This window comes from Lissotriton helveticus, chromosome 2_1 (assembly GCF_964261635.1).
Source record: "Lissotriton helveticus chromosome 2_1, aLisHel1.1, whole genome shotgun sequence".
Classification (NCBI taxonomy): domain Eukaryota; kingdom Metazoa; phylum Chordata; class Amphibia; order Caudata; family Salamandridae; genus Lissotriton; species Lissotriton helveticus.
This window is the reverse complement of record NC_136059.1, coordinates 540,638,797-540,662,371: the sequence shown is the minus strand read 5'-3', so window position 1 is coordinate 540,662,371 and position 23,575 is coordinate 540,638,797. Positions and strand designations below refer to the sequence as shown.

General features: G+C 47.6%; 1 protein-coding gene across 2 annotated transcripts in view; it reads right to left on the bottom strand.

Annotated features, from left to right (window-relative positions):
- Nucleotides 1–23,575, bottom strand: part of HOMER1 (homer scaffold protein 1) — a 618,990-nt gene that overhangs the window by 191,978 nt on the left and 403,437 nt on the right. The window lies entirely within an intron of this gene.

Sequence of the window (23,575 nt, the reverse complement as noted above, 5' to 3'; positions counted from 1 at the left end):
ATCGAGAGGGGCAACCATGGGGTTATATCTGGTGATGGTAACTCAGAAGTAGAACCTTCTGGATTGAAAATTTTGGAAAAATGACTGACCCAATCGCTACATGCCACATAAGAGGTTAATTCTGGGACATTTTCTTTATTGAGAAACGGGCTATTAATTGTTTCCCAATACAGCTTACTGTTTTTAGTCTCAGCAGCCTCCTTCAACTTATCCCACGCCTCAGTCTGTAATACCCTTTTCCTTATATTAATTGCTGTTTTATATCTAGCCCTAAAGTAGTGTATGTCCGTCTTGACACGTGGTTTGGAGCCCAAAGCATTCTTTAATTCGCGGAGGGCAGCTATACAGGTCTTGTCAAACCACCCCTGCTTTGGACCTCTATTGGCTGACGGAGTCTTAGTAAAAATACCATCGATGATACTATTCATAGATACAAAGTAATCTATTAAGCAACCAGAATCACAATCATCATCCAAACAATAGCTAATTTGATTCTTACATTGAGTAAGAACCTCCTTCTGCTTGACTTTAGAATTTAAACCAGTCCATTTAACCCTTAGGCCCTTTGGTCTAATAGGCACTATATCGGTTGTACATTTACCAGCAGAAACTAATGAGGTACCATGCCCCAAAAGAGTAACACGCAGACTGTTATGATCACTGAGACTTTCTTCATTAACATACAAATCAGTATAGTCTCCGCTGCTAGACAACAAAATGTGATCTATAAATGATCCTGCATCTCTGCCTGTAAATGTGGGGCATGGTATTGCCCGGTTGTTAGTATTGCAGTTTAACAGGGTCATGTCTAGCGTGACTAGCATATTGTTTAGTGTGAGACCATAACTGCAGTGTTGAAAATGGGTAGAATCTTCCCTCGCCCCCAGACCTCCCCAATGACTACTCGTTGCTGCGCCGAATCCACAGATGTTCCCGTTCGACAGATGGCAGGGCTGCAAGTTAAAATCACCGGCCCAAACCACCTCAGCCTTTCTTTTCGAGGTACCGAGGGCCTTGATAATTTCCCTTTCTAGGGGCAGCAATATGTCCCCTCTAGTAGCATCAAAGATATTATTGTAGAAATTTACAATGACTAAATCAATATTCTTCTTACACTCCACCCTTATAACTTGACTGTGTGTCCCCACGGTTGTACTGTATTTGACCGTACAGTCACACAGCTTGGTTGATAAAAGCAACAAAAGCCCCCCCTTGGCCCTGCCCGAGCTAGATTTAGTTGCTCGAAGACTGTAGGATACATACCCCTCGATATTAATGGGGTCCGGACACCAAGTTTCCTGCAATAAAATTAGGTCAAATCCCTTCCCTAGAAAGCTGGTCCAGAAGGGTGTTCCTAATTTGCCGGTAAGGCCAGCAATGTTCCAGGAAACAAGAGTGAGTCCTGCTGGTTTACCAGAGTCATCAATAACAGACGACTCTGGCTGAATTGCTGATGAAAATAAGGCAGGACCATCTTCACGCAAGATGGTAACTGGGCTTAAGCTAGGGCTAACAGTAGCTATACCCCTTTTCCTTATATGTAGGGGAACTGTTAGGGGAGGTGTTGGGGATGTCACTGTTAAAGATACAGGAAGTGCAGCTAAAGGCGTGACAGGACACACCTTATCAAGATAGGGCATAGTAATGTTTGAATCCAGAGCTTTAGGAGGACTGAGTCAATCTACCTCATCTAACACGGCATATCTATTTGGATGGGCGTGTGAGGACAGGGGATCTTGGGAGTGGGGCACGTCCTGCCTTGGTTGTTGCTACAGGTGATTATCTAATTGTGGTGGCTGAAAGAATTGCTGCCACTGGTGAGCAGACTGAGGTGGGGGTGGTAGAGAATGAAAAGGATATTGCCAGTGAGGTTTAACTTGATGCATAGGATAAAGTGAAGCATATGATGGCTGCTGCTGAAAATTAGCATAATGTGGAAGCAAAGAAGGCGGATAAGGTGGTTGTGGCCAAGGTTTGGCAACTTGTTGTGGAGGGTACCCAAGTCCTCTGTTACTTTGAAAAGTAGAACAGGGAGGGTTCGACCTTGAAGACATTGGTAAAAAATAAGACAGAGGAAGTGGGTTAATTTGAGTCGCAGGACCACTATTGGGAGCATTACAAATATAGCTTGCTGCCCCTACATCCCTAAAATTAACTGTGATTACGTCCCCTACTATTGTTTTCTTGCTTCTGCCCACCCAATCCCCTCTACGCACGGTTAGAATTTCACCATTCATGCTATTCGGTAGGGGTTTATGTAGATGGAGCCATTGAGCACATTTATTTCTAAGCTCAGTGAACGTTTCTTTAGCTCCCTCCTTCAATGGGGGGACTGCTGTCAACACGACAACAAAAGGGGAAACCTCTGGTGGTAAATTAATGGATCTAAAACGTGCCTGCTTTGGCTTAGGCCCTTCAGGTTTGTTCGTAGAAAGAGATGCAGAGGATGGATTAGATTTCCCTGCAACATCTTTTACTTGAATGGTGGTGGTGGTATTATTATCAACAACTTGGTGTTGGTTAGTCAGAACAGGAGCCCTCTCCTTCGAGATGGGGATAGTTGTAGATTGGACGGAGTTGTTCCCTGTTTGCGACACAAGGGATATAACTGGGTTCCCTGGTACTATGATAGCTTGACCATTGTTTGATACATCTATAGGGAGCGGGATGCTTGATAGACATTTAGGGACTGATTCTGTAATCCCTTGTGACTGATCAGGCCCTGGTCCCTGCTTTTTGTGTGGCCATTTAGAGTGTATTAAAGATGTAAGCCTGTCCACTTTAGAAATTAGAGGCTTAATTTGTGCTGCTAAAGTGGCTTCGAGGTCTAACTTTAAGTCTGTTACCATATTTTGCACCCAGCAAGGAATACCTGATGTCATTTGCGGTGTAGGGGAAATCAAATTGTGATTCCTTACTGGTGCTTTTACTTTATTTTTACCCTTTGATGTAGCCTTTAGAAGTTTAGGAACCCTTCCCCAGGGAACTTTGGGCGCAGGAACTGTTTCCGCAGCATTAATCCCGCTCAGACTAGGCACCGCTTTGTCAGGTGACTGACAGGTTTCTAGATCTGGTGTGACCTCCAGATCTTCAAAAGACGGGTCTAAGTCTGATAGGGCAACCGATAGATCAACAGTATTTGGTACAATCGGAGCACTATTAGTAGGCATGGTTGTGGGTAGGGAACAATTATTCAAAGTATGCAAAGCAGGTGATTTTACATTTGCCAGGGGACCCAAGGATGAACGCCTAGCGTTTGCAAGGTCCATAGAGACTCTCTTTTCCAGTAAAACAATACTCTGGTCAATAGTCTCATGTACACGTGAAATAAAAAGATCAATGGGTCCAGTCACCTGTGCTACCGCCGTAGCTTTTTTCGCGCAACTTCTGGTTCTGTTGCGTATGGTCGACATCTTAGGCTTTATGGTTATCAGGGGCGAAGGAGCAGGGGTACAGGGCCAGGGCCGTCCTTTGCCGTCCTTGAACGGCCTTAAACGGCCCGCTCTTTGCCCGGTCTTCGCCCCGGCCTTTGCCCCGCGCGCGTCCCGCGTGCGCGTTGCTGCTGCAGAATATATGGGAAGGTCCGATGGAGGGGCGGGAAGAGGACCAGCTGCGGCCAATCAGCGCCGCGCTGCACGCTGGTCCTCGCAGTCCCGCCTCACGCCTTCAGGTGCAGATACGGCTCAGCAAAGCCGCGTTGGTGCTCCTGTGCACTCGGGGGGGTCCAACAGCCAGAAACTGCCAAAGTTCCTTAGCCTGCGAGCGGCGCCCGCGGAGCGGGGGCCGCGAGGCGTGGGTTCAGGCAAACAGGGAAAGAAGAAACGAAGGGAGCTGCACTCGCTGCACTTCAGCACAAGGATGAATCCCAGGCGGCTCACTCGCGGTGATGATTTTGACCGGTGGAGGGGCGGGAAGAGGACCAGCTGCGGCCAATCAGCGCCGCGCTGCACGCTGGTCCTCGCAGTCCCGCCTCACGCCTTCAGGTGCAGATACGGCTCAGCAAAGCCGCGTTGGTGCTCCTGTGCACTCGGGGGGGTCCAACAGCCAGAAACTGCCAAAGTTCCTTAGCCTGCGAGCGGCGCCCGTGGAGCGGGGGCCGCGAGGCGTGGGTTCAGGCAAACAGGGAAAGAAGAAACGAAGGGAGCTGCACTCGCTGCACTTCAGCACAAGGATGAATCCCAGGCGGCTCACTCGCGGTGATGATTTTGACCGGTGGAGGGGCGGGAAGAGGACCAGCTGCGGCCAATCAGCGCCGCGCTGCACGCTGGTCCTCGCAGTCCCGCCTCACGCCTTCAGGTGCAGATACGGCTCAGCAAAGCCGCGTTGGTGCTCCTGTGCACTCGGGGGGGTCCAACAGCCAGAAACTGCCAAAGTTCCTTAGCCTGCGAGCGGCGCCCGCGGAGCGGGGGCCGCGAGGCGTGGGTTCAGGCAAACAGGGAAAGAAGAAACGAAGGGAGCTGCACTCGCTGCACTTCAGCACAAGGATGAATCAGTTCAGTCATGATATCAAATATTTCTTCGGTTGTATTTTCTGATTTCAAAATTTTATTTGTAAAGTAGGTAGATTTGGCATCCCAGATTAATTTCTTATAGGCCTTTAGCCGCAGGATAAAACTATCCTTTTTGTCAGGTGTATATGTTTTCTGCCATTTTTGATCAGACTGGCGTAACAAGCTTTGCTATCTTTAAATCTTTGGTATACCATTTTGTTGTTTCGTGGCGGTGGATTGACTTTGTTTTACGCTTAGGGGTGTGCACATTACTGGCTTCTCTGAGCCAGTCTGTTATTGCCTCTTCCAGATCGTCTATATTCTCACTGTGAGTAGGTATAGACACTGCCAGAAAATCACAGAAGCTGTTGAGATTAACAAGATTCCAGTTTTGCAATCCCAAGACAGATAGAGGGTTTCCTGGAAGTTATATCATCTACGTCAAATTTGATTAAGGGCCTTCTTATGAGTATGGCGGACCTCAGGACCGCTGTAATCACTGTGGCGGTTCGACCACATCCATCACTGCAGGTCCGCCTGCAGTATTCGAAGTGTGGCAGTCGGACCCCTACAGGACCGCCACCTGCACCAGGATCCAGTATCCTGACTTTCATTTCCACTGCTGCTTTCCCCAGGGCCCTGTGCTGCTACTGGGCCTGGGGGTGTAGGCAGGGGGGCATATGATGTAACCTACTGGAACTGCACACCCATTCCTGCACAGTATGGCATGCACGACGTGGTGTATGCCACACCGTGCAGGAACGTGCTGCAGGTGCTGACACAGAGATGGTCTGCTGTTGAGACTCTCCTATGAGCCTTAAACAGCTGCCGCTTTGATACTGCCGCAGCACCGCCCGGATTAAAGTACCGGGCAGGCGCACAATGGGCTTAGCAGTCCTTCTGTCGGCGCAGCGGTGGGGGCCCGACAGGAGAAACACCAAATGTGGAACAAGTTCCTAATTGATGATCCGACTAGGTACATGGGAAGACCTTAGGGTTGAGTATAGTTAGATTTTGTGACCAGACCTGATCTACATGGGAAGACCTTAGGGTTGAGTATAGTTAGATTTTGTGACCAGACCTGATCTAAGACATTGCCTTTGGGATGTGTGGCTGTAAACATCTGTTGATCAAAATTCAGACTATTAAGGGAGTCCTTGAGGTCTGAGGAGCTGTGGCCAACATTTTCCTCATCGCCAAAAAATTAAAATCTCCAAGGAGTGGTATTTTTGCATAGTCTATAACTAATATAGATAAAGAATATGCTAAGAGGAGGGAGAACAGAGGCATGCACCCCAGGGGTATGTACATGATGATAAATATTAAGGGAGATATTGGCGAGTCCAATTTTATCCCAATGCTCTGTGGTCAGGGTTGGTAGGGGGGGGTACGTTTAGTAAAAACAAAATGCTTTTTGATGATTGCAGCCACCGCTCTGCCTTTTCTCCCCCGTGGTCTATTGAAATTGAGTATATAATAATGCTACAGGAGCACTGCTAAAATGTCTGGCATGGATTCCTCTATTAACCTAGTTCCATTAAGAAAAGTATATCGGGGAATTCAGAATCCAGGAAGTAAAATATCTTTAGTTGGTGCTTGACCAGCGAGGGTGTATTAAGATAGGCGATAGTTAATGCTTTTGCTATAGGATTGGGTGTTTTCAAAGTTCATTTTCCCTGATTATTTTGGAAGCCTGTAAACTCTGAGTCTGTAAGATATACGGCTGTTTGTGTCCTAGAATGTTGGCCTCTGGCCCCGGACAGGTTAAGACGGGTTTATCCTTGGCACGTCCGCTGCCCATCTGCGCGGTCACCAGCTTTATTTGGGCTCGGAGGTCTCACAGACTCCACCCACCTGCAGTTCGATTGGTTCCCCACTAGCCAATAAAGTTCTGGTCAGCGCGTCTGAAAGGCGCAAAGAACAGCCAGTCTAAAAATTCCAATTTCCCCAGATTTAGTAGCAAAATGTATGCATTTATTAAAGTAATTGCAGATTCAGATTAAAACAAACTGAGACAACTAAAAAGTCTGCCTTTATTGCAAGCTCGTCTGCCCAGTTGACAGCGTTATGTGGGCTCAGAGGTCTCACAGACTCCGCCCACCTACAACCCAATTGTTTCCCTAATAGCCAATAAGTTTGTGGGGTATGCATCTGAAAAGCAGGAAGAACAACCAGTCAAAAATCTACTATTTCACCACATTTGGCAGCGAAATGTGCAAATTTAGCAAAATAAATGCAGATACAGATTAAAACAAGCTAATACAGCTAAACAAATCTGTGCCTTTAGTGTAGTTGTGCAGTATCGACTGAATGGTTTCCATCTGTATATGTATGTGAGGAATCAAAAATTGACCAGAAGTCATCAGACCCAACAGTCGCAGCAATTACCTGACAAGATGAGAGAGGTTATCTTTGAACAGAATAAACCTATCTCTTAAAGCTAAAATCTTCTCTGAGGGAGGAACCCGTCCATGACATGGGTGTTCAAACTCACCTACACACACCAAATCAACCAGAGTTAAGTTACACTTTTTCCTACTGAATGTAGTGAATGGGTTAGGCCTATGATAGCAGACCCCCACAGGAGAAAGGACCCCTCCAATTGTTACAGTTGTAATGCTTTTTACATCTACTATATGATCTGGATAGTTGAGACTATGCACCAGTACTGCCAAGGTATATCACATATAACTGATGTAGCTATGTTATTACTTTAAGTTGTATTATCTGCAGTAAACTAGTATATAAAAATACGAAAACAAGATTGATTTTTTCCAATTGTCTCAAAGCGCCAAATCTTGCAAAAGAGTGGCTGCTTGCAACAGACTTTTGGATATCTGAGCAGGTGTGCTGGCTTTTATGGGCCAGTCGTCTATATATGGATAATTTTGCATAGAACATCGCCTCAGACGTACCACTAACCACCGCCCTCGACCTTTGTAAAGAACACTGGTGCCGACAATAGGCCTAAAGCGAGCAGATAGCATATTGTCAACCAATTGTACGTTTGTGGAGAGCCTAATATTTTAAGAATTCTCCACTTTCCATCATAAGTGGAAACAACTCTTTTCTATTCTTTTTATTATATATATCAGCATCTTTTATTCTGTTTCCAAAATTACACAAATAGTTCGTATAAACCTCAATTCTTTATATAAATATAGACAGTCCATGACTCTAAGCTGTCTTGCTCTATGCCAAACCCATTGTGAATTACAACAGAATTTCTTATCATTTCAATTGCATAGTCCTCAGCAGACATCACAACCTGAATAGTCATGTATATGACCAAGGCACCATAGACACAAAGGGTGGGGATTCGTAAATGACATCTGACTACTACACTTTTTATGGGATTTCAACCCTGAAGACCTCAGAGATACCAAAATATAAATAAAAAACAATTCAAAATAACGCTTAAAATGTAGAAAACACTAGCAGTCAAAATAAGAATTGCCATTGATGGAAAAGAAGAGGAGGTATGCATAACCTGTACTGGTGTGAATGTATGACATTGTGCTGCATTCCGTCCATCAACTGTTATTTTTGCATTAATCAACGCATACGTACATCCCAAAAATAAGGTGAAATATTCAACCAAAATTACTAACCAACTGGCCGAGTATGCCATCCAAATGGAAAAACCACTCTTCCTTTTGACCTGGGATCTAAATCAAGACCTAATTGGCTCGGCATAAGGGGAGGAGATGCTGGCTTTAAATAGAACTCACAATATTCCACTGCAAAGTGTCATCGTCGATAGGAAAAAACGTCACAATAGTCGCTTACTTAACGACCTAGAACACCAAAATCTCCGGGCATTAAACTGGAGATTTCCGGCAGACTCGCCTCCAGTTAATTCCTTTTACTCGACTAGAACAAGCTCCATACTGGATTATACCCTCGCGAGCCGTGCGCTGTATCCTTACATCTTGGGGTATAGAATGGGCGATAAGGATGATAGCGACCATCGTCCCCAGGAATGTCATTTAACATCAACCACGCCCACTTTAACCCCTTCCATGCGGCCGCGATTCTGCGCCTGTGCGGCAAAATCGCGAGTGGGCGGGTTTATGACGGCCCCCAGCCGTCATCAGCTCACGAGCCCCGTAGTGCATGACGGCTGGGGGCCGTCATCAGCATGGAAGGGGTTAATCAGGCCAGATACAACTATGTGGCCGATCTATTCCTTGAACCAAAAGAGGATAAAATGCACGTCTGCTAACACGAATCTTCAAGCCGAAACTGCACTTCAACTCTTCAATAGTCAAGCACCGACTGCGGCTGGACGTATTACTTACTGGGCTCATTTTACTAAAACACTGCTAAAAAAGCTTGCAGTTAACTCTCTCTCCAAAGATAACCTTCGTTCAGGGGGCTGTAAATGTAATCTAAAAAAAGAACTGAGAGTACAATTAAGGAACCTTAAAAGCTCAGCTAACTCAACCCTACGCAAACTAAGAAAGGATCCTAAAAACATCCGCTTACGAGCAGTGATGAAATATCAAAGAGCAGCGCTAAAGCAATTTAAATGGAATACCAAGAGAGAGGGCGAAAACGAAGTATGGGCCAAACTTCTATACGTTACCAACAGCAACAACAGCGCCCGCTTCTGGGAAACAGTAAATGGCTTCATGAGACCGCAGTGCAAAGAAATAGGATCTCACATCACAGAAGAGATCTGGACAAAATATCTCTAGAGCCACTTCAATGATGATATAGAGAACATAATAGCCCAAATGGGGACATGCAATTTCAAAGAGGGAAATCGGAAAATGTGTATGCTAGAGACACGGGATCGAGCCCTCTCCGGCAAAAAGACCATCCACTCAGAGACATCGAGGTGCCAGCAGTTAGATGTAATCAAAAGACAGATAGCTAAAGGCAGGAAAGTAGGCGCCCCTGGCCCAAACAGCATACCACCCGCCCTCTACAAAGCAAAGAACAAAGAGTGGTCCGAAATCATGCAACCCCTATTCTTGGAAATCAGATTACTAAACAAAATTCCAGAATCTTGGAAGAGCTCGATGATTGTCCCAATTCATAAAAAGGGAGACAAGGCTGATCCAAACAACTATCGTTTAGTAGCCCTCATTGACAACGAGGCGAAATATTTTGCTGGTACTATATTAGAGGAGCTTACACTCTGGGCCGAGTCAAACACAAAAATACAGCTGAACTGGATTCAGAAAAACGACTGGGACATCAACGAACATTCTTGCCATGTCTTTAATCATCAATGCAGCAAAAGCATCCAACATTCCCTTACATTTGTGCTATATCGACTTCAGCGCTGCATTTGATAACATCGATAGAGGCAGACTTTGGGGGAAACTAGCTCAATGCAGTTTACCACAGTCAACCCTAAATATGCTGACGCTCCTACATGCGGACACCTGGGTTCAGGTGAAATTCGGAAGCGGCACCCACTTGTCATCAAAAGTATCAACCACTAAAGGTCTGAAACAAGGGTGCGTGCTGGCGCCAACCTTGTTCAATCTTTACATGGCGGGCCTTTCGAAAGAGCTCGACGACTGTAATTCTCATTCCCCAAGGATAGGAGGAAAAACCTTGAGTAATCTTTCGTATGCAGACGATGTAGTGTTACTCAGCCACACTTACACTGGCCTCCAACGACTCCTTATTGGCATGCAGAAATACGCCAAGGAAAACTATTTAAAAATAAATTTCAGCAAGACACGCACAATGTCAATGTACACCAACAAAAAACAACAAAAGAGCTGGTTTCTTGACGGCATAAAAATTGACCCAGCTTGTGAGTATAAATATCTGGGAGTCACATTTGATAAGGAAGGCTCTTTTTCACAACAGAGGCAGGAAATTAGAAGGAGAGGCCTATTGATTGCCTTGACAATGAAAAATCTGGCAACTCGACTGATGGGTCCGACACTAACCCCGTTCCTGAAGGTAATCCAGGCAAAACTGCTTCCCTCGATCACATCCGGCAGCGAGGCAATGCAGGGAAGGGACTCCAAGGACCTGGACAGCATACAGGTCAAGGCCTATAGAACAATGTTCTCACTTCCAACTTACACATCTCCAGCACAAATAAGATTGGAGTTTGGTCTCCAAAAACAATATCTAGCCAGGCACGGAGCGTACATCATCTGCTGCCACAAACTAAGAAGTGCGACTACAAACACACTAAATTCTCTGCTATTGAGCAACATACAAAGCAGGGCCACTTCAGAAGCAAGAAAATACCTCCAGTCAGCCTTGGAAGTCACCAAACTCTCAGAGCTCTAGGACAAACAACTTGGGCACGGCAATTTCAAAAAAATAGTCTGAAAAAACGTCAAATTACTCTCCTTAATGGAGGATAAAGCTTCATTTGCAAAAAGATCACATGCACGGATGACTCTCAACTCCTACAAATCATTAACACCACAAATATACTTTAATCAGGGGTACCCTAAAGCCATAAAAATGAACTTTTTAAAAGTACAGACTAGGGATTTTGCCATGCACAGGGCATTTACCACCATGGCTGAGGAAAGACGGAAACAGGAACTGCAGGTTATGCAACGCCAGCAAGGGCGACATCCTTCATGTAATTTGTCTATGCGAAGAACTGCAACAGGCACGCCAATTGCTTCTCAAAAATCAATTCAAGCGAAGAGGGATAGGCAGCAGAAGGCAAGCGGTGCTTGCCTGCCTGAATCCATCAAACACGCAACTGAACTGCAGATTTGTGAAATTCTTGAGAGTGGCCGAACAGAGAATGCCAAAACTGGTGGAAATTATCAAAGACGCAGGCCAAGTAGCAGATGGACAACAGAACCAAATGGCACCTTATGGAACATGACTGCCTAATACCAGTGCGATATCATTCAGCAAGAGAGAGATCAAGGTCGAGCATATGGGGTAGACACGGCATATGGCTGAACAGGATGAGAGCTTATTAGAGAGAGACCGGCACTCTCAACTATGTGTTTTATTCTGCATTACTGAGTGTCTCCTTTTATTAAATTTTTTTAAAGTGTTTTACAACAGACGTTTTAAGAGTTTTTATGAAATTTGTATTGCAATGGTTTTAATTAACTATGCAAATAAAATAAACTTACTTAAAGACACAAAGGCTGACATTATGCATTATTCCTTTAATGCAGACCAAGCAGCCGTATACATCACAATATTAGAAGGTTCCAGAACAGAACATTAGCAACACATAAAAGGCATGAGCCATCAACAACCTGCCGCTTTTAAATGTGGCTCCAAGCAGATATGTTAATTTTCCTTCATTACCATTATTCATTTCAGTGGTAAAGCATTAGACAAACCCAAGGATTTAACCATTGATAAAGAGAGGTCTTCGCCATAGAAATATTGTCAGATGTTGCACCACTACCCAAAGTCCGACAGTTGATTCCAGAAACTGTGCAGAAGGAGACCTACAGTGAGAGCACATATTTTGTTTCCTGGGCAGAACTTTGATGAAGAATAGCTGAAGCCAGCCAATCAAAGGTATGATGTATGAACCATCCAAACAAACTCTTGAAAGGCAGGTTTGCTATGTAATGCTTTAGCTAAGATGTAGCACGGCACTAAGGAAAATTCTCTAGAATGCCTCAAACGTACAAAAGACGACCTTTGTTGTTGGCAATCCCTTCCACTTAACCCCCTCGGTAGGAATGCCCTGTTCAAAATTATGGTTCTGCCCAGTCTCCTTTATATACTGCAGAATCTCCCGCTTCACCTTCCTCGCAGTTGTTTCCATGGGCTGGACGGGGTGACCACGACCTTCCTCTGGGGTGGCTCAAGATCACGGCTGGCCCTCACACACTGCCCACGGCCCCCGTACGAAGGGGCAATGGGGATGACAAACCCTTTCCTGTACTACCTGGCCACCCGACTCTTGGTGATCGGCGACTAGTTCAATGGCGGTTAGTCGGATCTGGCTTACAAGCTTGAACTAAAATGCCTTGGCTGTTCGCAGATTCAGGCCATGCTATATGGGGCTCCAATTCCTCACACTTTACCAGTAGTTACTCAAACGGCCCTCCTTGCGTGGCGGTCTGCGCTGCGGCAGACACAATGGGACACCAAAATTATACTACAGACGTCCCACTGGTACGATACGTGGCTGCAGGAGGTTGGAACATTAGCGAGCTTGACAAACTAATGACCCTTTTATATTCTTGTCCTTATCAGCTATTGCCTTTTTCCAGACATATAGAACTGGGGCTTTAGGGCTTGCTCTCTCCCAAGCACAATCTAAAGTAGCAAAATCTGGGTGGGACACTTTCCCTTTCCAAAAAACTCCAGCCTACCATCCTCCTAGTCAGCATCAATCTCAGCTCCAGAAATGTATTACCCAGATGGATCCCATGTTCAGCTAATTCACTCTGGCACCATCTTGGATGACTTCATCAGATCCAAGGTCCACCCAACACATTCATGGTCCTGTTCCTTGAAGGGTCATAACATTGACGCTGTGTACTCTATTGCCATATTCTTATTTGACAAGGTTTAGACCAGTATGTGGTCAGACAACTTTTTTCAAAAAACATTTCTTTAACACGTGTGCAATAAAACAGGGTTCACAAATTAACCTTCTTTGACACGCAAAAAAGAAACACAACTTTACATTAGGATATATATAATGTGCTCAGGAAGATTATCAACATAGGGTATAAACAACCACCTACCAGTTAGCATTCATACTGAAATCTAAACCAATTTAAGAAGGGCATAGCAAAACATGACCATCAGTATTTTGCTTTCTTTTTTGGCTACTAAGTACACAAGACAGCAAACACCCCATGAAAGTTCACAGCACTTTGTCCAATTTAGTCTTCATTGTGTCCCACGCTTCCAGCTTCTCTACATGACAACTTCCCTGTCCTGTAAATTCTGGCTCTCAAAATTTTTTACTGAGCGAGGGGTACTTTACCTCTTACTCTTCCTATCAAATTATTTGCACACTGAGGCCTTTAACCATTTACCCAGACTATCCAATGCTCAACAGACTAGCCATTTAAAATATCCCGTCACAATGAACTACAATATGCAGCTGTCTTTCTTGCCATCAATATTGTTAAGAGCCCCCTATTGTATTTTTTTACACCAGTACCTTAATTTAATGAAACTGTGGCCTACCCACTACCTGTACTTGTGCTCATCCTGAGTCCTTAGCTTCAATAATCTGTCTTTCATCAACAAATGTATGTTTGATTGAGACACCCAAACTTGCCTCAAGAAGGACATAGAAATACCACCCTTAAAGAAGCCTAACTTACACCACGGTGCTTGATTAAACTTTCATTGTCTTCCTATGGTTGTAAAATCATAGAAAACCGGCGTGCAATCAACTTCAATGCCATCTTGAGATCTGAAACTGTCTTACACAACAAGAGGCCGAAGTCCTTGTCCTGCCCAACCACAGTGTGGGCTGTGCTACTATGAATCATGAAATCTTATTCATGGTTCAAAGGTTTCCTCTCCAACAGACTCTCCCTAGATGTTTTTTAATTACATTGTACAGCTCGATCCTGTGGTTTTCCACAGAGTTCTCCCACCTCCTCTGTCCTTCTTCGTCTATATAGCCCCACTTTTTTACCAACATGAAAATTTAGCATGAGTATTCAGTCGTATGAAGACACATTCAGATTCTATCAAGATTAAAATTATAATCTTGATGCTAGTGATCTTCCCTTTTGGTCACAGAAAAAAACTAACCTTTCAAATTTTAAGCAATTCTTAAGTCTAAAAGCCAAATGTTCAACAAATATAAGCTCATCAGAACTCTATCTTTCTCTTAGTCTAGATTTCCTGTTCAGACATCTTAGAGTACAGGGTGGCGTGTGACAGGCTAGGTGCAGATACCTGCTGGAATTATTACCCTGTTGCCTCCTGTACTGAATCCACCTATAATATCTGCATCCTGAAGCTCATTAGATGAGGGCCTTTTCTTGTTCACAGTGCCAGTGTTCATTTTCCCTCTAGTCTCGAGATGAGCATCACACCACATCAATCCTCCTCCCACATCTGGCTCCAGGACACAATACTTCATAGGGCTATGCTGCTTGCACTTTGGAGGATTGGATCTAATCGCAGTTTTTAAAAGGCTTCTGATATGCACCAGCAAATAATCCAATTAAGCACAATTTACGTAATCATTGTGTCCCCCCCAGTTCCTCAATGATCTTCTGGTTAGCTCAATTATCTGAAAAAGCATCTGTGACAAGAAAACACACAGAAATATGCATAGACCCACAGAAGCAAGAGGGATACTTCCAGTGTAAAATAAAGCATGTTTATTTAGCATTTATTAGTTTATAAGTTGCAATATAAGGTACAATACGGCAAAATGGTGTAAGACCCCACCAGAACCTAACTGGAACTCAGGTCACCTGCCTTTACCAACTGCTGCAAATGCAAACATCCCCAACAGTAACATACATATATTTTATTGACCTCTATATATCTGCTCTGGAAACATCAGGAACACGCAGAACGTCTAGAGACAAGGAAAGCTACGGGCGTGGTCTGCAGGGGCAACATGGAGGATGTGCTCCAAAGCCGCTCCGCCACATATCCCAATAATCCGATACATTTCTACAAGGCCACTTGGCATCTACTACGAGACGCCCTGGAGGGGATTGGTGTCATTACAACGCGTTGTATTACAACGCATTCCGTTACAACGCAGATTTTACAACGCGGGATCCATTACAACGCATGTCATTACAATGCATGGCATTACATCGCAGATGCTATTACAACGCATGGCATTACATCGTAAGTATAGGTAAGTTGACTTTTTTTTTAAAATGTTATTTAGTTTATTGTAATTAAATTTTTTTAAATAATTTAATTAAAAGACATTTAAAAATTGTCATTAATTTAATTTAATAAAATAATATCTATTTAATAAATGTAAATATAATAAAAATTGTAATTAATTTAATTTAATTAAAAAAAGTAATTAGTTTAATGTACATATTTTTTATAATGAAATTAAATTAAATTAATAATATTAAATTATTTAATTTAATTAATTTAATTAAAAAATAATTATCCCTAAAGCCAAACCCTGCCCTAAAACCTAAAAACACCCCTGTACCCCAAAACCCAAACCCTGCCCTAAAACCTAAAAACACCCCTGTACCCCAAAACCCAAACCCTGCCCTGAAACCTAAAAACACCCCTGTACCCCAAAACCCAAACCCTACCCTGAAACCTAAAAACACCCTTGTACCCCAAAACCCAAACCCTACCCTGAAACCTAAAAACACCCCTGTACCCCAAAAACCAAACCCTGCCCTGAAACCTAAAAACACCCCTGTACCCCAAAACCCAAACCCTGCCCTGAAACCTAAAAACACCCCTGTACCCCAAAACCCAAACCCTACTCTGAAACCTAAAAACACCCCTGTACCCCAAAACCCAAACCCTACCCTGAAACCTAAAAACACCCCTGTACCCCAAAAACCAAACCCTTCCCTGAAACCTAAAAACACCCCTGTACCCCAAAACCCAAACCCTGCCCTGAAACTTAAAAACACCCCTGTACCCCAAAAACCAAACCCTACCCTGAAACCTAAAAACACCCCTGTACCCCAAAACCCAAACCCTACCCTGAAACCTAAAAACACCCCTGTACCCCAAAACCCAAACCCTACCCTGAAACCTAAAAACACCCCTGTACCCCAAAACCCAAACCCTACCCTGAAACCTAAAAACACCCCTGTACCCCAAAAACCAAACCCTACCCTGAAACCTAAAAACACCCTGTACCCCCAAACACCTATACATATACTCCTATACTCATATTTATTTAAAAAATTACTTAAAGTAATAAATTTAATTTATAATATTTAAAAACATAAATAAATATTTTTTTTTTTTTATTTATAATTAATATTAATTAAATCATTTATATATTATTAAATAAAATTAAAATAAATTATATACTTACCAATACTTACGATGTAATGGTATGCGTTGTAATAGCATCTGCGATGTAATGCCATGCGTTGTAATGCCATGCGTTGTAATGGATCCTGCGTTGTAATAGCTGCGTTGTAACAGCATTACGACGTAAAAGTTGCGTTGTAAGTGATACACACCCCCTGGGGGAGACCCCTACTCACCCTGGGGGACCCATCCTGTGGTAGCAAAGGCTGTAGAACCGCTGCTTGAGCGATCGGGTTCGATACGAAAAGCCGACATTGCAAACAGGCACGGAGGAGCGCTCAGCAGTCGGCGGACGCGCGGATCAATGACAGAGTGTAGCGAGAGGGATATGGTAGCTGAAGCCGAAAGGGAGAACTGCAGGAGGTGAAGAGACTGCACCCTGGAACGACGATGTGGCACGGAAGAGTTGGTGAGTCGCTGGAGGCACCGCAACGGAAAGCTTCGGAGTCGAGTCATAGCACAGACGATGCTGTCGAACACGCACAGAATGACGCCTGGGCTCTGGCCAAGAAGCGGATGAGAGAGGCTGGACCGGGGATACAGTGGACGGACGCCCGTAACAGGGAGGTCGGTGCCCCGTTGTTGGTGTTTGTGAGCGCCCACCCCTTGTGCAAAGAGGGGGAGGTAAGAGGCTCCAGTGTGCCGAGAGGGGAACTTTTGTTGACTGGCCGGGTAGCCGTGGCTCTAGTTCTGGAGGGCAACGTGGATGTCAGTCACTGAGGGAGAGACGCCGCTGGAATTAGCAGTCAGAAAGGACTGTAGCTGTGCATTGGGCCCTACGCTAAACAAGAGTTTCCCCGTCGAATCTGCGCCCGACTGACACACAGAGAGCGCCAGTGACTGGGCCCTCTGCATCAGGCGCTGGGCGGAGCCGGCTCTTCCTTGCAATACGGCTGCTGCCGGAATGGTGCCACAGGACATGCCGAATATTTACTCGATTTGCACTGACTTCCTTCTGTGCCATACCGGACAGACCTGCGAGGTGACAAGCATTAACTAGAGAAGCCTGATAACGCAACTACAAAGATGGGCCGCACAAAAGGCACTGGACCCGAGCCTCCTTGCAGACACCACTGACATGGAACAAATGCAGCATGCAACATAGCAGTACCCCAAGGACGACAGACTGAATGCAATTCTGAATGCCATTGAGAGATCCAGAGAGTCTCTAGAATTTAAAATTAACAAAGTAGCAGCAGACCTGACACAACTACACACGGACCACAGGAAGCTGAAAGATCAAGTCACCTCCGCAGAGCAAGATATAGCGGGCCTCAAGCCAGCTATATCTTGCTCTGCCCCCACTTCCTTGCTCCTGGGCAACCACTCAGCCCCTTCTCGTGTTATGGGTCCCCTCTGCTCTCGCCAGCCACCGCAGGAACATTCGAGGCAGCAGCCAAAAGGTCTTCGGGGCACCGCAGATTGCTCCGCCCAGCCAGTCAGGCCTAGGCTCACACCCCACGCTCATCTCCTGCCGCCTTCACTGGTTTCGCCGCCTCAGGTTTTGGTGCTGTGCGGAGTGCACACTACACAATCAGCACTGACCTCGGTTCTAACGAGTTGGATGTCCCCTAACATCACCGATAATTGCCGGATAACTTGGTCATGTCTCGGAGCTCTGCTACAGTGCGACCGCCATATTCTGCAGTTAGCCTAACCACCATTTGCACAGTGTATACGGTTAACTGGATCCCCAATGATACAGGGAAAAATTGGATACAATATATAAAGACCCTCACAGATCTGAGGTCTGAGTCTTCCATGCAAAGCTTTCAGGTTAGAGACAGTTTTAGGTCCGTGTAAGCAGGCTCATGCATACAAATGGCGATGTTATGGTAAACAATATATGTCTAGCAGAAATAAATAGGTCACATTGTACGTAAAAAGGTCAGGAAACATCTTGTGGTTACTAAGGTTAGCTACTGCATTAAACTGAGGCCATATCTTCCTCCACACTCAGGAAACCATCAGTGATTAGCACAGAGGTTACAGAAACAGGTCACCACAATCTCCTTCTACTAGTTAGATGGGCTGAAGTGCGCCAATCACGTTAGGGCCTGTTTCCTTTGTAATTGTGCTGCTGGTACATGCACCATTGATTAAGAACGTACATAGGATGGACCGACCCAGGTGCATAGCCTGCCTCGGAACATGGCGACGCGAATGCCTGCTTTTGCTGAAAACCGTATTTCACACTTTACGTCTATGCTTGATAAAAAAACACATACAAAAGGCCAGATAAGCATAGCCAATCTGCACCGAGCAAGATATAATCACTCGCTGTGCAGAAAGACAAATATATCTTTAGTGTTGTTAATATTGTTTTTGTTCGAGAATAGGAAACCCACAGAGGGGGTTTCCACTAATCATGCAAGGCGTGTCATGTGCTTTTGTTTACAAGAAATAGTTATTTCTGCTGATTTTATCATGTACGTTTGTGACATAAACACAGCACTTGTAACCTTTTTTCTGTTGAGGTTTGAAAGTATATAAACTGCTGTTTTTAGGTTTCGCCTGGCGTCGGAGCTCCTAGCTCCGCACAGGAGAAATCTTATGTCCCTACAGTGTAGGGCTTAGTCCCGCCCTCTGTTCCATTGGCTAGCTCCATAAATGGAGGATAGCCATTGGAACAGAGATCTGTCCGTCATGGCCGGACCAGATTCGTGGGCGTTCCCGAGATTTTTTCGCTCTCCGCCTCTGCGATGTCGTCATCGCGGCCGTGGGCGGGGTTTATTTTTTTTGCTCGTCGAGGTTTGTTTTGGCCATTCCGCGGCCAACCGAAGTCCAGGTGAGTTGCTTTCAGCCTCCATTCCCGTAACGTAATGCACTGCATAAAATCGGGTCGACTTGGTTAAGATTATTTGAGTTTACATTTGAATTTATTCGTATATGTTTTCCCCGTGTTTCATTTGCATTTTATTAAAGAATTTGTGCCCACCATTCATCTGTAATTCTACATGGAGTTAATTTGTGTTTCGGGTGAATACTGTTAACAGACGTAACCTGTTTGATCCCCTTTAATTATTAACCCGTTGTAGGCTCGTGTACCTAGTCCTCTTTTGAGTGAAACAAGGAGTGGAGAGTGGAGAGGGAGTGCAGAGAGAGTGGAGAGGGAGTGGAGAGTGGAGAGGGAGTGGAGAGTGCAGAGGGAGTGGAGAGTGCAGAGGGAGTGGAGAGTGCAGAGTGAGTGGAGAGTGCATAGGGAGTGCAGAGTGGAGAGTGCATAGGGAGTGCAGAGTGGAGAGTGCATAGGGAGTGCAGAGTGCATAGGGAGTGGAGAGTGCATAGGGAGTGGAGAGTGGAGAGTGCATAGGGAGTGCAGACTGGAGAGTGCAGAGGGAGTGGAGAGTGCATAGGGAGTGCAGAGTGCATAGGGAGTGGAGAGTGCAGAGTGCATAGGGAGTGGAGAGTGCAGAGTGCATAGGGAGTGCAGAGTGCATAGGGAGTGCAGAGTGCATAGGGAGTGGACGGTGGAGAGTGCATAGGGAGTGGAGAGTGGAGAGTGCATAGGGAGTGGAGAGTGGAGAGTGCATAGGGAGTGGGGAGTGCATAGGGAATGGAGAGTGCATAGGGAGTGCAGAGTGCATAGGGAGTGCAGAGTGCATAGAGAGTGCAGAGTGGAGAGTGCATAGGGAATGCAGAGTGCATGGAGAGTGCAGAGTGGAGTGCATAGGGAGTGGAGAGTGCATAGGGAGTGGAGAGTGCATAGGGAGTGGAGAGTGGAGAGTGCATAGGGAGTGGAGAGTGCATAGGGAGTGGAGAGTGCATAGGGAGTGGAGAGTGCATAGGGAGTGGAGAGTGCATAGGGAGTGCGGAGTGCAGAGTGCATAGGGAGTGCATAGGGAGTGCAGAGTGCATAGGGAGTGCATAGGGAGTGCAGAGTGCATAGGGAGTGCAGAGTGGGGCGTGCAGAATGCATAGGGAGTGGAGAGTGCATAGGGAGTGGAGAGTGCATAGGGAGTGGAGAGTGCATAGAGAGTGCATAGGGAGTGCAGAGTGGAGAGTGCATAGGGAGTGCAGAGTGCATAGGGAGTGGAGAGTGCATAGGGTGTGGAGAGTGCATAGGGAGTGGAGAGTGCATAGGGAGTGGAGAGTGCATAGGGAGTGGAGAGTGGAGAGTGCATAGGGAGTGCAGAGTGCATAGGGAGTGGAGAGTGGAGAGTGCATAGGGAGTGCAGAGTGCATAGGGAGTGCAGAGTGCATAGGGAGTGCATAGGGAGTGCAGAGTGCATAGGGAGTGCAGAGTGGAGAGTGCATAGGGAGTGGAGAGTGCATAGGGAGTGCAGAGTGGAGAGTGCACAGGGAGTGCTTAGGGAGTGGAGAGTGCATAGGGAGTGGAGAGTGCATAGGGAGTGGGGAGTGCATAGGGAGTGCAGAGTGCATAGGGAGTGCAGAGTTGTTAGACGGGGACCTGGAGGGTCGGCCGAGCACAGTGATCGCACAGACGGGTAACTTCCCCCCCACAGATGGACACCACACAAAGATCAGGGTAACACCTTTTATAGGCACTTCTGGTAGTAGAGTGGTACGATACAAGGCGATCAGGACACGATGATCCTCTCAATTCTAGTCTCTAGTAAGGGAAGGGGGTAGCGGGACAGTCTTGGTACCCACGGGTACGGAGGTGTAACGGTGATAGCTCCCAATCCTCGAGCTCGGTGTTCGGATGGGTCAGACCGCGGCAGCGCCGGCAGGTCCCGCAGAGGTCGTAGGTGGCAACGGGCCGCGGCAGCGCCAGCAGGTCCCAACAAGGATGAAGGTTACAACGGGCCGCGGCAGCGCCAGCAGGTCCCACGAGAATGCAGGTTGCAACGGGCCGCGGCAGCGCCAGCAGGTCCCACGAGGATGAAGGTTACAACGGGCCGCGGCAGCGCCAGCAGGTCCCACGAGGATGAAGGTTGCAGAGGGCCGCGGCAGCGCCAGCAGGTCCCACGAGGATGAAGGTTGCAGAGGGCCGCGGCAGCGCCAGCAGGCAGGACAATAGTTCACAAGGCAGGGCTGTGGCAGCGCCAGCAGTCCGTCAAGGATGAGTTCGTCGCGGTGTCTCTCGACTCCAGGATACAACTGCCTTCCTGTCCTGGGGCGGCCTCAGTTATAGGTCTGGCGCCCTTTGATGTCCGGACCCTCGCTCTTGGAGGTCGGGAGGTCTGGGATGAGGGAGTCCAGACACCCAGCAGGGGGGTGGAGCCAGCGCCCGAGGAGGCTGGGGGTGCTCGGCACCTGGCGGGGGAGAGCCATCGACACTTCTTACTCCCATTGACCTGCCAAGTGGTCCGTTCACCTCCTGGGTGGAGGGTGGTGCCGGGATGTCGGGGCCTGGCCAGGCCCAGGGTTGGGGTCGGGCTGAGGCCGCGCGGCCGCGTGGTGCCGTGTCCAAGATGGCGGCTGGGCCGGGCAATGGTGCTCACGGTGGCCCGGGCCCTGTCCTGCGGGGAGGGAGCGAGCCCTTCATGTGGCCTGTCCAACATGCGTCCCCCCCAGCTGAAGGCGGGGAGAGTCACCCATCTTCTTGGGGACTTTCCTCGTCGAGGCGGAAAAAGCGGGACAGGCCATCCGCGTTGGCGTGGTCTTGGCCAGGGCGATGCTCCACAGTGAAGTCCATCCCCTGCAGGGAGATGGACCATCGCAATAGTTTGGGGTTCTCCCCCCGCATCTGCATGAGCCATTGCAGGGGCCGATGATCTGTCTGTACCCGGAAATGGGTTCCGAAGAGGTACGGCCGGAGCTTCTTGAGGGCCCATACCACTGCGAAGGCCTCTCGCTCAATGGTGCTCCAGCGCTGTTCTCGGGGCAGTAGGCGTCTGCTGATGAAGGCCATGGGTTGGTCCACCCCTTCGGGGTTCAGTTGGGAGAGGACGGCCCCAATACCATGGTCGGAGGCTTCGGTCTGCACAATGAACTCGCGGCTGTAGTCGGGGGCCTGGAGCACCGGAGCGGTGCACATGGCGGCCTTCAGCGCCTCGAAGGCCGCGTGACAGTCGGGAGTCCAGTTGACTCGTTTTGGGTTGTTCTTAGACGTAAGTTCCGTGAGGGGCCCCACAATGCTGCCATAGTCCCTCACAAACCGCCGGTAGTATCCGGTGAGCCCCAGGAAGGCTCGGACCTCTGTTTGTGTTTCGGGGGGTTGCCAGGACTGGATGGCAGCTACCTTGAGTTGGAGGGGGGCCACCAGACCGCTCCCCACTTGGTGTCCGAGGTAGGTCACGGACCCCTGGCCGATTTGGCACTTGCTGGCCTTTATGGTGAGGCCGGCCTGTTGGAGGGCCTGCAGGACCGCTCTGAGGTGGTGGAGGTGGTCGGCCCAGTGGCGGCTGTATACCGCGATGTCGTCCAGGTAGGCGGCGCTGAATTCTTCGAGGCCCGCCAATACCTGGTTCACCAGTCTTTGAAAGGTGGCTGGAGCGTTCTTCATGCCGAAGGGCATCACTCTGAAATGGTAGTGCCCGTCCGGGGTGGAGAAAGCGGAACGTTCTTGGGCCCTGGGGGTGAGGCCGATCTGCCAGTAGCCCGCTGTCAGGTCAAAGATGCTTAGGTAGCGGGCTGCCCCCATGCGGTCGACTAGTTCATCTGCTCGGGGGATAGGGTGAGCGTCGGTTCGGGTGACCGCGTTCAGCCCCCGATAGTCGATGCAGAAGCGGAGCTCCGGCGTGGTGCCCGGTGCCGCGGCCTTGGGGACCAGGACGACCGGGCTGGCCCAGGGACTGTCCGAAGGCTCGATGACCCCGAGGGCGAGCATCTTGGAGACTTCTTCTTGGATGCATGTACGTACCCGATCCGGTACTCGGTACGCCCGGTGTCGGACAGGAGGACTGTCCCCCGTGTCCACGTCGTGCAGGCACCAGGAGGTGACTCCGGGTGCGAGGGAGAACAGGTTTGCGAACGGCAGCAGGAGGGCCCGGCAATCTTGACGCTGCTCTGGGGTCAGGGCCTCGGAGAGTCGGACCCCGTCCACCGAGCCATCTCTTTCCCGAGTCCTCAGTAGGTCAGGGAGGGGCTCGGAGTCTCCTTCTGTGCCCCTGTCGGTCGCCATCAGCAGGCTGAGCTCTGAGCGCATGAAGTGGGGTTTTAGCCTGTTGGCGTGGAGGACCCGGAGGGGGTTCCGGGGGGACTCCAGGTCGATGAGATAGGTGACGGGACTCCTGCGC